The sequence below is a fragment of the Chenopodium quinoa genome, unplaced genomic scaffold (assembly GCF_001683475.1).
Source record: "Chenopodium quinoa cultivar QQ74 unplaced genomic scaffold, ASM168347v1, whole genome shotgun sequence".
In the NCBI taxonomy this organism is placed as follows: Eukaryota; Viridiplantae; Streptophyta; class Magnoliopsida; order Caryophyllales; family Amaranthaceae; genus Chenopodium; species Chenopodium quinoa.
The window spans coordinates 4,433,974-4,446,376 of record NW_018743850.1 but is presented as its reverse complement, the minus strand read 5'-3'; the positions used below and the strand labels follow the sequence as shown (position 1 = coordinate 4,446,376).

The window sequence follows — 12,403 nt, the reverse complement described above, 5'->3', positions numbered from 1 at the left end:
AGAAAATAAGGTGAGTTGAACAAACCCCTATCTGAACGGACATTAACTTATTAGGGCTTATTATAGCTTATTTTAGTTGTAATTTATTTGATGGATAATAGTGAGTGTAATATGATGGTGTGTCCATTTCATCAGATTGTCACTAATCTAATATTATGTTATTGGTTTAGGGTTTATGCATTGCATAGAGTTGTAGGAAAATTACAAGGTATGGTCCAAAGGGAGTATTTTATAATATAAAGTATAGTTAGTGTAAATATAATTAATTGTTAATATGAGTAAGAAATAATAAAATACTTGTGTTGGTAGGGTTAATGGGGAGAAATAATAAAATACTCCGTAGTAATGTGTCCTTATTAAATAAGATGTTAGAATTATTATGAAACCAACGTAAAATAAATGTGTTGTGATTATTACGAAATGGAGGGGCAGGCATAACTTCATTAACAATAACAAAATTCAAACATTACTAAATTTCAAAATCTTGTATTCTCATCACGAGTTAGATGCTAATATATAATAAACAACCTTGATACTGTTAATAATCGAGTTGCCAATGAATTGACGATGATTAATAGCCGCAAAGCAATGATAAACCAAAGCGGTAAGGAAAAAGACATTTTACAATGATGTGATAATCACCTGATCAAGGCGATAAATAATCATTTTATTTAATAACTTGAGTTTTCAATCTTATATCAATTATGATAAGCCAATACAAAACTTAAATGAAACCCAAAAAATGATATGGACTATATATGAATGAAAATCTCCAATAACAAAAATGACATGACAAGTATTCTAATATAGCTAAAACGACTTGAACTGAGATTAACCCGAATTCAAATTATTCGACCCTGATAGCTTGTAATTTTTTATGATTTAAGAGTGATTTTGAGCCTTAGAATTGTGAGAAATCAATGCCTTAGTTCACTAATTACTCTATTTTTATGCATTTTTTTGTGTATCATATGCTTCACGGAGTTGCTAGTGTTTTGTTGCATATTTAGGTATAAATATGGCACTTTGAAGCTTTTGGACAAAAAAGAAAAGAAGTTGGAGACAAGAAGAGGAAATAAGGGAGCTATGGAAGAATGAAAGAAGCAAGGAAAAGTGTCCAAGAGTGAAATAAGAGTATTTTGAAGGGTTTTGGAAAGATTTTTGCATTAATATCAACTTCAAATGACCATAAATTTTTTTCTACTGAATATTTTGAAGTGACTCAAATTGGAGATTAAATTTAATCTCAAGAGCTTTCCAACGACTGGTCACGTGCCTCATTCCAATGAGTAATGAAGAAGTTATGACCTTCCGAAACAAAGCTGTTTTGCCAGAAAAAGCTGCACGTCCGTGAAAAGACTTGCACGTTTGTGACAAGTGATGCACGTTTGTGAAAGGTCAGACAGTAGCTACTGTTCTCATTTTAACAGGTCTACACGTCCGTGCAACCTTCAGCACGTCCGTGCCGACTTGTAAACGGGCCGATTCTTGTTTTCTCCGTCCTTTTACTTGGGGGTTATATAATACCCCTTTAGCTTCATTTGTAGGGGAAATCTTCTTCTCTCCTAACTCCCTTAAGCTTATTCTCTTAGTTAATGCATAGTCATCCTCTCCTTAGTTTAGATTTCCAAAAATTCAATCATTGTACAAGAATTAATGGAAGTTTGTTTTACCATTTTCAACAAATGTTCTCAACTTTGAAGCATCAATTTTAGTAATTTCTTTCTTCTCTCTTGTCAATTAATTCTCTGTTTTTCATCCTTGATTAATTTTAGTTCTTGTTTAATCTTTGTTAATTGTTCTTGCATGTTCAATCCATCCTTGATTTAATTATTACAATGATTTCCACCATGTTTAGTGAGTAGTTCCTTCATTAGGGGTTGGGTGAAAACCCAACCAAGCCATGGTTGATTGACTTGGATTCCTTCATGTTTTACTTTGGGTTGATGTCTCTTTGTGCTTGATTTGATTATTGCATGCGTATTTTGGTGGCCACTTCATGCTTATGTGTTCATTCTCTTACTCACATTGAAAGATGGGGTTTAGTGGTGAGTCATTTCTTGTGCAATCAATACTAGAAAACAGGCCATTTTCGACAGCAAAATTCCGTCGGAAACACCCTGAAATCTGTCGAAAAAGGCCATTTCTGACAGAATTTCCGTCGGTACGTGTTGTCGGAAAACTTTTGTTGGAAAAACGGCCTTTTCCGACCGTCGGAATTCCGTCGGAAAACATTGTTCTGACGGAATTTCGTCGTCGGAAGAGGAATTCCGGTTACCGGAAAGTCCGTCGGAAATTTCCGACGGAATACAAATCCGCCGGAAACTTCCGACGGGAATTCCGTCGGAAATAGCATAAAAAAAAACCTAGCACCACCCCAACCACCCTATCCAGCCACCACCCCTACCACCAGCCCACCCCCTGCCCCCTACCCACCCATACCCCTACCAGCCCCACCCACCACCCCCACCACCAGCCCTAGCCTAAACCCACCCACCCACCTTACCTGAACCCACCCCCTTAACCCATCACCCTTAAACCGACGCCACCAACCCACCCCCTGCCCCTCTACCCACCAGCCCACCCCCCTGCCACCACCCTTAAACCGACATCAGCAGCCCATCCCCTGCCCCCCTACCCACCAGCCCACCCCCTTCCCCCCTACCCACCCAGACCCACCACATTCCCACCCCAATACGAAACCAGACACCACCACAATAGCCCACCGACACCACCCCACCACAACAGCCCACCCTACCCCACCACCACCGACACCACCACACACCACCACCATTCCAAAAATTCAGTAAAAACCGAAATGAACCCCAAAAAACGAAAAATTAACCCCAAAAATACGAAAATTAATACAACATAATAAAGTTTTACCACAAAAAAAAAAAACCAGATTTACATATTAATATGAATTTTAATAAAAAAAATTAACAAAAACGATAACTAACAAACGAAAATTTAAAGAAATAAATTAATATACAATTTTATCATAAATTTTATAAACTAATATTACAATTCCATACCTAAATTACAAGATCTAAAAAAAAAAAACCTTGAGACTGGTGCAGTACCTCGCGACGGTGGTTACTCGGTGTTGCTATGGCCGGTGATAGGCTTGAGAGAGGAGAGGAGAAAGAAAATACGTGTTTCTATGCTCGGTGATAGGCCGGTGCTATGGCCGGTGAGGGATGCGGAGAGAGAAGAGAAAAGGAGGAGGAGGAAAAGAAAAGGAATGAAAAGAGAGAAGAGAAAAGGAGCAGGAGGAAGGAGAAGCGAAATGAGAAGAGAGATAGAGAGGAGAAGAGATGGAGGCGGGCAGATGAGGAGAGGAGAGAGAAATGGGAAATAAAAGGGGGGGGGGAGGAGAACCGGGTTTTTTAAGGGTTTTTAGGGTTAGTTTTTTTTTATTATTTTATTATATTCCGACGGAATATTCCGTCGGAAATTTCCGACAGATTTATTTTCCGCCGGAAAATAATTGTTTCGACGGAATATTCCGTCGGAAATCTCCGACGGATTTTATTTCCGTCGAAACATTATGGTTCCGACGAAATAATCCGTCGGAAGGCCCATAAATTTCAACGGATTTTTATTCCGTAGGAAATCCGTCGTAAATTTCCGACGGAATAAAAATCCGTCGTAAATTTCAGACGGAAAACATGTCCGTCGGAAATGGTCTGTCGGAAATCGGCCTGTTTCTAGTAGTGAATTGAATTTATGCTATTTTCATGACTATGGATGCTTGATTTCAATGAATAGGATGCCTTAGTGTGGTAATTTCGGTGAGAAATCCCAAGTATTTGTGCTTCATGCTAGCTCGAAACGATCGAGGGACAAACTCGAGCTAGAAACCCACTTCTTATCATTGAGACTTACTCTTTATCATGTTAGTGTTTGATCTAGGGAATACTTATGTTGTGACTTTGAAAGTAGACAGTGTGAAGTTCCTATTTTAGCACCCATGTATGTTCATGATTTATCCTTGTTATTGATTATTTGGTTTGGTTGGTGTTGAATCCCGTTTCCCTTAGCGTTCATCTCCATAGAAGTTAACTAATCAAACCCCAACTTGTGACCGGACTAGCTTACAACTGTTTCATACTCTCGTGTTCTTTACTCATTCCCTGTGGATACGATCCTCTACTTACCCTAGACTTATCTTAGATTGGTTTAGGTAGAATAAGTGTTTGGTTTAGGGTGATTGTCCAACGACCGATTTTATCCCTTAACAGACCCAAAACCAAAACTAAAGTAATTCTAACTGAGAATGAGCTAACAATCGAAGTAACCAGATTCAAATTCTAATCGGAACTGAATTGATTTGAACCCAAATCTAATCGAATGTGAAATAACCCAATCCAAAGTCATATAAATCCATTTTGACCAAAATAAACCCGATAAAATCCAGACGCGAGTTCATCTGAACTCGGTATGACTCGAACTGAATTACTTGACCCAAGTTCGATTTGTATCCGACCATGCTTGAACTCGGTATATATGACTCGACCCGAATTTGACTTGACCCAAGTTCGATTTGTATCCGACCATGCTTGAACTCAACTTTAACCCAAATTTGATTAAGCTCAACTCGATTTGATTTGGTTTGTTAGGTTAAAATTAACCATCATTACCCGACCAAAACATCCCGACCCGTCGTGGGCCAACCCAAACTCCATTTAGGTACCCGATTTGACACCTCTAAATGCACTAGATTGAATTTTTTTTCCATTTCAAAATAATTGTACTTAAGCAAGCGGCTTAAGATTATACAAAAATATTTTATACACACATAGTAACACCCAAAAATAAAATCTTAGCTTATTAAAGTTCTCTTGATTAATAATACAATGTATGCCAAACTACAAAGGCTTCACGTAGTCCTCTTTCCGTTTATGGCTCCTGTTCATATGATCCCAGCCATAGACGTTGCGAAGTTTTTTACGACCAACCATGTCAAAACTACCATTATCACAACCCCTCTCAATGCACCAATTATTATTAATTCACTTCAATCGACGGCCAACAAATATGTCGGTTTTCCAATCGATGTTGAAAACGTACCATTTCCATCCAAGGAAGGTGGAATTCCAGAGGGAATTGAGAATTTAGACCAATTAAATTCTGATGAAATGACTATCAATTTTTTAAAGGCCACCGAATTGCTACAAGAATCACTTGAGCAAATCATGGAGAAATACAAGCCTAATTGCCTAGTTGCGGATATGTTCTATCCTTTTGCTAGTGTTGTTGCAGCCAAGTTTAACGTACCAAGGTTAGTATTTCATGGAACTAGCTACTTTGCGCAATGTGTGGGGCACGTGATGATGAAGTACGAGCCTCAGAAATTAGTCTCATCTGATGATGAGGAATTTGTTGTGCCTGAAATTCCTCATGAAATAAGGCTTACAAGATCTCAACTTGTTATTGATGCTATGAAAGGGAAAGGAAAACATGAGGCCTTAGAAGAGTGGATGAAAATATTTTGTTCTGCTATGGAGGCCAAAGAGAGAAGCTACGGAATCATTATGAATAGATTTTATGAGCTTGAGCCTGAGTATGTTGATTATTATACAAAGGTTATGGGTAGGATGGCATGGCATATAAGTCCTGTTTCACTATGTAACCGCGAAAAAGAAGCTAAGTTCCAAAGGGGGAAGGATTCCTCAATTAATGAGCATGAGTGCTTAAAGTGGCTTGATTCGAAGAAGCCTAAGTCGGTTGTTTACGTGTGCTTTGGTAGTGTAGTCAAAGTCTCATCCTTGGAACTCCAAGAGATCGCGATGGGACTAGAAGCTTCCGAGCAAGATTTCATATGGGTGGTGAGGAGAAACATTATTGACGGTGAGGAGGTCAACATTACTGATTGGTTACCACATGAATTTGAGAAAAGGATGAAAGAAAAAGGGTTAATTATAAGGGGATGGGCTCCTCAAATGCTAATTTTAGACCACGAAGCTATACGAGCATTCGTGACTCATTGTGGGTGGAATTCGACATTGGATGGAGGGCTTATCATTTGGGGTTCCTTTGGTACATGGCCTGTGGGCGGCGAAAAATTTTATAGTGAAAAGTTGGTAACTCAGGTTTTGAGGACCGGGGTTGCTATCGGAGCTAGGAACTGGAATAGAGTGCGTAGTGAGAACATAAAACCTAAAAATGTAATGGAAGCTATAAGAAGAATTATGGTGGGTGAAGAGGCTTTGGAGATAAAAAAACAGGGAAAAGAAGTTGAAAGAATTAGCAAGGAAGGCCGTTGAAGTTGGTGGATCATCATATTGTGATATGAATGCCTTAATTCAAGAATTTTGCTCTTATGGCTAGAACCTAGTTAGGGTGTTGAGTTGAGAGTATATACTTCCTACGTTTCATTTAGTTAGACACAATTCTATATGCATATTTGTCACTACATGATTTTCAAAATAATAAGAAAATATTATTAAAATGGAATAATATATTTTTAGAAATACACATTGAAAATTGCTATCAAAATTATTGGCCCCTTAATTTTTTTTTCATTACATAAATAATGTATTTACAACGGTCAAAAATGCTTTTTATAGCGGTTTGTGGACCGCTATTAATCGCCCCTCGGTCTGTAAAAATCCATATGAGTTAATTTTGTAATTGTGTATTGATTGAATAGGGGCCTGTTTATTGATTGCATGGTTTGTTTCTAGAGATCATCCGAATGGACTGGTTCCGACGGACACGTAATTCCGTCGGAAAGTTCGAAATTTTCGACGGATTTTTTTCCGTCGTATATTTCCGACTAATTCCAGCAATCCATCCTAAATCCATCGGAAATTTCCAACGGAATATAAATTTGTCGGAATATTTGTACTTTCCGACGGAATATTTCGTCAGGAAGATCATTTCGTCAGAAATTTCCGACGGATTTTCCGTCAGAAATTTCCGATGGATTTTCCATTAGAATATAAATTAAAAAAAAAGAAAAAAACAAGATATTTCTTTAAACCTAACCCTAACCCCATTTTCTCTTCCGCCCCTTTTCTTTTTTCCTTCTCTTCTCTTTCTTCCCTTTCTCTCTCCTGGTCCGCCCCTTCTTTTCTCCTTCTTTCCTTTCTTTCCTTTCTCTCTCCTCTTGGTCAAAATATTTTATTTCTTTCCTCTTTTTTCTATTTTCTTCTCCTTATTTCCTCTCTTCTCTGTCCGCCTCTTTCTTCTCTCCTCTTCTTTCCCCTCTTTTTTCTATCCATGACCAATAACAACCAACACCACCGCCATCACCAACAATTAACAACAACAACAATGGAGACCACAACACCACAACCACCGTCAACGCCAACATCGACATCAACAACAACCACTAGAGTTAAGAACAACACCAACATCGTACAACACCGGCGCAACAAAAGCCACCATCGCAACAGCACCACCGCATTGTAGATCTTGTTTTAATTTAGGTTAGATTGTAGATCTAGCTTTTTTTTTCCTTTTAAATTCTGATTTTAGTTGATTATTGATGTCATTGTAATGTAAATGTATAAATTTTGTTAAATAATTGTATATTTATATATTTCGTTGAATTGTTTTAGGTTATTTTCGTTGTTTTTTATGGTAATTTTTGGTTTGGTGTGGGTGGGGTTTTGCTTGGGGTGGTTTCGATTATGGGTTACGGGTTTTGGTGGTGGATCTGGGTGGTGGGGGGGGTTTATAGTGATGTGGTGAATTTAGGCGGTGGTGGTGGGTGAATAGCGGTGTTGGTGGGGTGATTTTTGATGGTGGCTTAGGTACGGTGTTGGTGGATCTGGGTGGTGGTAGGGGCTGTTTTTTTTTGTTTTTTTTATTGACATTTCCGACGGACTTTTTCGGGCCGAAAAATCTCTTTCGACACCTTAATGCCGTCGGAAAAGGTCATTTTTCCTACAAAACCTCTTCCGACAACCGACCGGTACCGACGGAATTTCCGTCAAAAATGTGATTTTCGACGGAATTTTTCCGTCGTAAATATCCTATTTTCTAGTAGTCATCGGTTTGAACTAATTACCCAATGTCTTTGATTAATTGCACTTTTTTTTATGAAACGGGTAGTGCATCTTATTAATCAATCAATTGACAACTTGTCCATAAGTACATACGGGGCAATATGACTAGAATTATGGTTTATCCAAACATGTTCATTTTTTAATGGCACTACCTTATCAAGGTGATGGGCAATGTAGTTTCCCTCCCTTTTAACATGATTCCAAAAAAATAAAATCAAAAATCGAACTAAGGGAAAAAATATCTCTTCGATTAGTGTGTACATAGTTTAATGCTTAAACCACGACTAATATGAATACGGACAATTTGTTTTTCATAATTAATTCTCCAATTTATTTTAGAGAAGGTATTGGGTGCGGACTGTCGCACGCAAATTTGGTGCAGCTGGCTTGGTTGATATATTTTACTTGTTGGCTGATGTGTTTTATTTGTTGGCTGATAGGTTTCATTTGTTGGCTGATATGATTTTTGTGTTGGCTAATATATTCCTTTTGTTGGCTTATATGTTCGTTTTGTTGGCTACTATCAGACATCAGTTGACTGATATGCTTCTTTAGTTGGCTGATATCTTTATTTTGTTTGCTGATATATATATTTTAATTGTTGGCTTATATGTTTCATTTTGTTGGCTGATATGTTTATTTTATTAGCTTACATGTTGCTTTTGTTGGCTGATTTCATCCTTTTGTTGGCTGATATGCTTCATTTGCTGGCTGATATATTCCTTCAGTTGGCTGATATGTATCTTTTGTTGGATGATATGTTCCTTTTGTTGGCTGATATGTTTCATTTGTTGGCTGATATGTTCCTTGTGTTGACTGATACTTTTTAATTAATGTCTAATATATGTCCCTAATATTGATTGATATCAGACATCAATTGGCTGATACGTTCATTTTAATGGCTAATATGTGTCATTTGTTGGCTAATATGATTAACAACATACAATATTTTTATTTCATTCTCTCTCCTCTTTCCCCCTCTTCCTCTCTTTCTTTCTCTTTCTTTCAAATGTATAAGCCAACAACCCAAAATGCTCAAAGTCAAAATACTCCAAACCCGAAATGCTCTGCTCACTCCCTCACTCTTCACCACCCCTACCACCCACTTCGTCACCACTTGCCGCCTTCTCCTCCGCCGCATTTCCCTCTCCACCACTACCTTCGGGACCCGCGCCACAGTAGATGCTTCAACACAAACAACAGCGGAAATCACAAATTCACACCACCTCCAAATTCGCACCACCCCCAAACAACAATAGCAGCCACCAACCACCACCAAATTCACACCACCCCCAAACAACAATAGAAACCACCAACTCAAACGACTCACAACCCTCAACATCAGCGACCAAATTGCAAATTCGTAGATTCAACATCAGTGATGTTGAAGGGGTGGGGTTCTTCACAATTGCAGGTCGCAATTTTCACCCCAAATAGCAATAGCAGCCACCAAATCGCAAATTCATAGATTCAATCAGAAATCACACCACCAAATCGCAAATTGTTGCTTCACATCTGACATTGAAACCCCAGAATTGAAGGTTTGAAAGAGGAGAAAAAAAGGGCACCCAACTTTTCTGATTTTCAAAGAGAAGAAAATGGAGAAAGGAGGAATGAGTATGCATGCCGAATGAAACATTGGGTGCGAACTACCGCACCCAATAGTTTGTGTTTATTTTAGTGTCAGTATTTATCTGTCATTTCAATAAAAGAATAGTTTAAAGTTTAAACAATGACTAATTAAATGAGTGGTGAGTGGAGTGGAGTTTTAATTATTATGATGTTCAATAGTTACTGTTGCATACCAATTTATCATTTTGGATAATGTCAAGTGTGTAATTTGTGTCGATCATGGTACAAAATTATGCTAATGATAGTTCTGTTGATGATTATATCTATTATTTTCCATTTATAATACTTGTAATATATACTCCATATGTTGTTGTCATTGTTACCATAGACAGATCTAGGGGCGGACTAACCTAGGCCATGGCCCGGCCAATGAATAGAATTTTTAATAAATATATTTCCTCTATTTTTAACTTGCAACACTTCTCTTTTCACGCTTACTAATAATCGATAATATCTTTAATTACTAATAATATGTAAAAATTATAAACATATGATATTAAAATATAATAAATCGAGATGAATCTAACAAGATTTAACATGACTATATTTTTTCTTAGCAAATCATCAATACTACTCAAAGTGAAGCAAATAAATAGTGTAAAAGTCATGATACATCCGCATATTACTTAAAAAATGCAATGGCTTAAGTTGATTGGTTTTTACATAAATGCATAAACACTCAAGTCAAAACTTAAATAAGTAGCTAGTGTGTTCATATAAATCACAAACGGTTAACAAATAATGATGTGCGAATAGTACCTTAGAATTTCCAAACGTTGTAAAGAACAAAATACAAATAGAGGAAGAACTAGTACTAGTCTACGAGATACATACCCCTTATTATGGACTATATATGAATATATCTTATAACAACAAAGAGTCAAAGATGGGACTCATATGAGAAAAACAACAATATGCCACAAAACTACGTGTTTATCGGCCCCCATTGCAATATTGCATGTGGCGCAGATCACGGGTGCAAATGTTACACGATTTGAGAAAAGGATGAAAGGAAAAGGGTTAATCACAAGGGGATAGGCACCTCAAATGTTAATTTTGGACCACGGAGCTATCGGAGCATTTGTGACTCATTGTGGGTGAAATTTGACATTGGAGGGGATATCATGTGGTAATAACTTGGCCAGTGTTTGCGGAGCAATTTTATAATGAAAAGTTGATGACTCAGGTTTTTAGGACCGGAGTTGCTGTCGATGCTAAGAAATGGAATAGAATAGCGGAAAATGTAAAATCAGAAGATATAAAGAAAACTATAACAAGAATTATGGTGAGTGAAGAAGCTTATTATGAGATAATAACCCGAGCTAAGGAAAAAACTTGTACGAACCCTGATTCATAATAATATTATTATGAACCTAGGGTATATACGAGAGCAACTGATAATATATTGAACATAGTGACCTTCATTAAAAAATTTGTGACCTTTAATATTATTGGGAATTTAAAGTACACACGTATTAGGAAAAGTTATTTTATAGTAACCCTAATTTTAACATAGTGCGTGGTCTTTATTAACATAGTGCAGTGGCGGATCGAGTCCACAATTTCTATCTTACTTTGGAGTACCATGCACAAGGTACTCCATGTTTATAAATTTTTTGTTATTTTGATGTTAACTTCTTATTATTTTAATTTTTATATATATATATATATATGTTATTTTGAAATAAGTACAAGTTATTATATACTTGCATGCTTTTATATATATATATATATATATATATATATATATAACATCGATCATTTCACTGTACTTCAACTTTATAAAATTCATGTTATTTTGATATGAACTTATTATTCAATTTATATATATGTTATATTTAGATAATTACATGTTATTTCATTCTTGCATAATGTCTTTTTATGCATGTTGCTGAAGTAAATAAGTAAATAATATACTATTTTAGCAAAATAACACAAGATTTAAGCAAAATAATATAAGATTTAAGCAAAATAACTCAATCATAATTGATATGGAGTACATGATCCAGGAGTATATAATACTAACTCAGTCATGTGCACCTCAGCAATGGAAAAAAAAAACCAAAAAAAAAAAAACAAAAAAACCGTGAAACCACTGAAATCAATTCCGCTCAAACGTCACAATTCTCACAAACCCAAACTCCCTCTCTCACATCTGACTCAACCGACACCAATGCCGCACCAGCTAGTCAGCCATCAAGCCACCGTACGTCCGCACCAGGCCATCGAACATCCGCTTCAATCCTTCCCTTTGTGGCTTCGTTAGTTCGTTCCTTCCCTTCGTGGCTTCATTCCTTCACTGCGCCACGCTGCCTACCTTGCTTTCCGTCACCGGCCTTTGATCTACGGCACCGACCAGGCGAGTAGCAACTGACCGGAGTGACCCAGACCCTGTGACCGTCAACTGAAGCTGTAAAGCAGAGCATGCAACTGAGCAAGGTATTAAACTTTAAATTATTAAGTAATTAATTTGTTATTTAGTATTTCTTATTCTATTTGGTGGCCTCGTGGTTTTAAAAATTCTACGTGGAAGACGAACTTTTTTTGGACTCTCTTCAGTGGCACCAAGGTTTAGAATAATTGACCATAGTGACCTTTTTTAGGTTTATGGCTAACCTTTATGGTTAAAATGGTTAACCACCTTTGATTTTTTTATTAAAAAATTATTTTATAAACAATAAAATAAAAAAAACCCTAATCACCAACCCAGCCACCACTGCCGGCGGCCAACCCCAAACCGGCGACACCTGGCC

General features: G+C 37.1%; 1 pseudogene; it reads left to right on the top strand.

Moving 5' to 3' along the window:
- Positions 1–4,859: 4,859 nt before the first annotated feature.
- Positions 4,860–6,408, top strand: LOC110685635 (annotated as a pseudogene).
- The last annotated feature ends 5,995 nt before the right edge of the window (positions 6,409–12,403 follow it).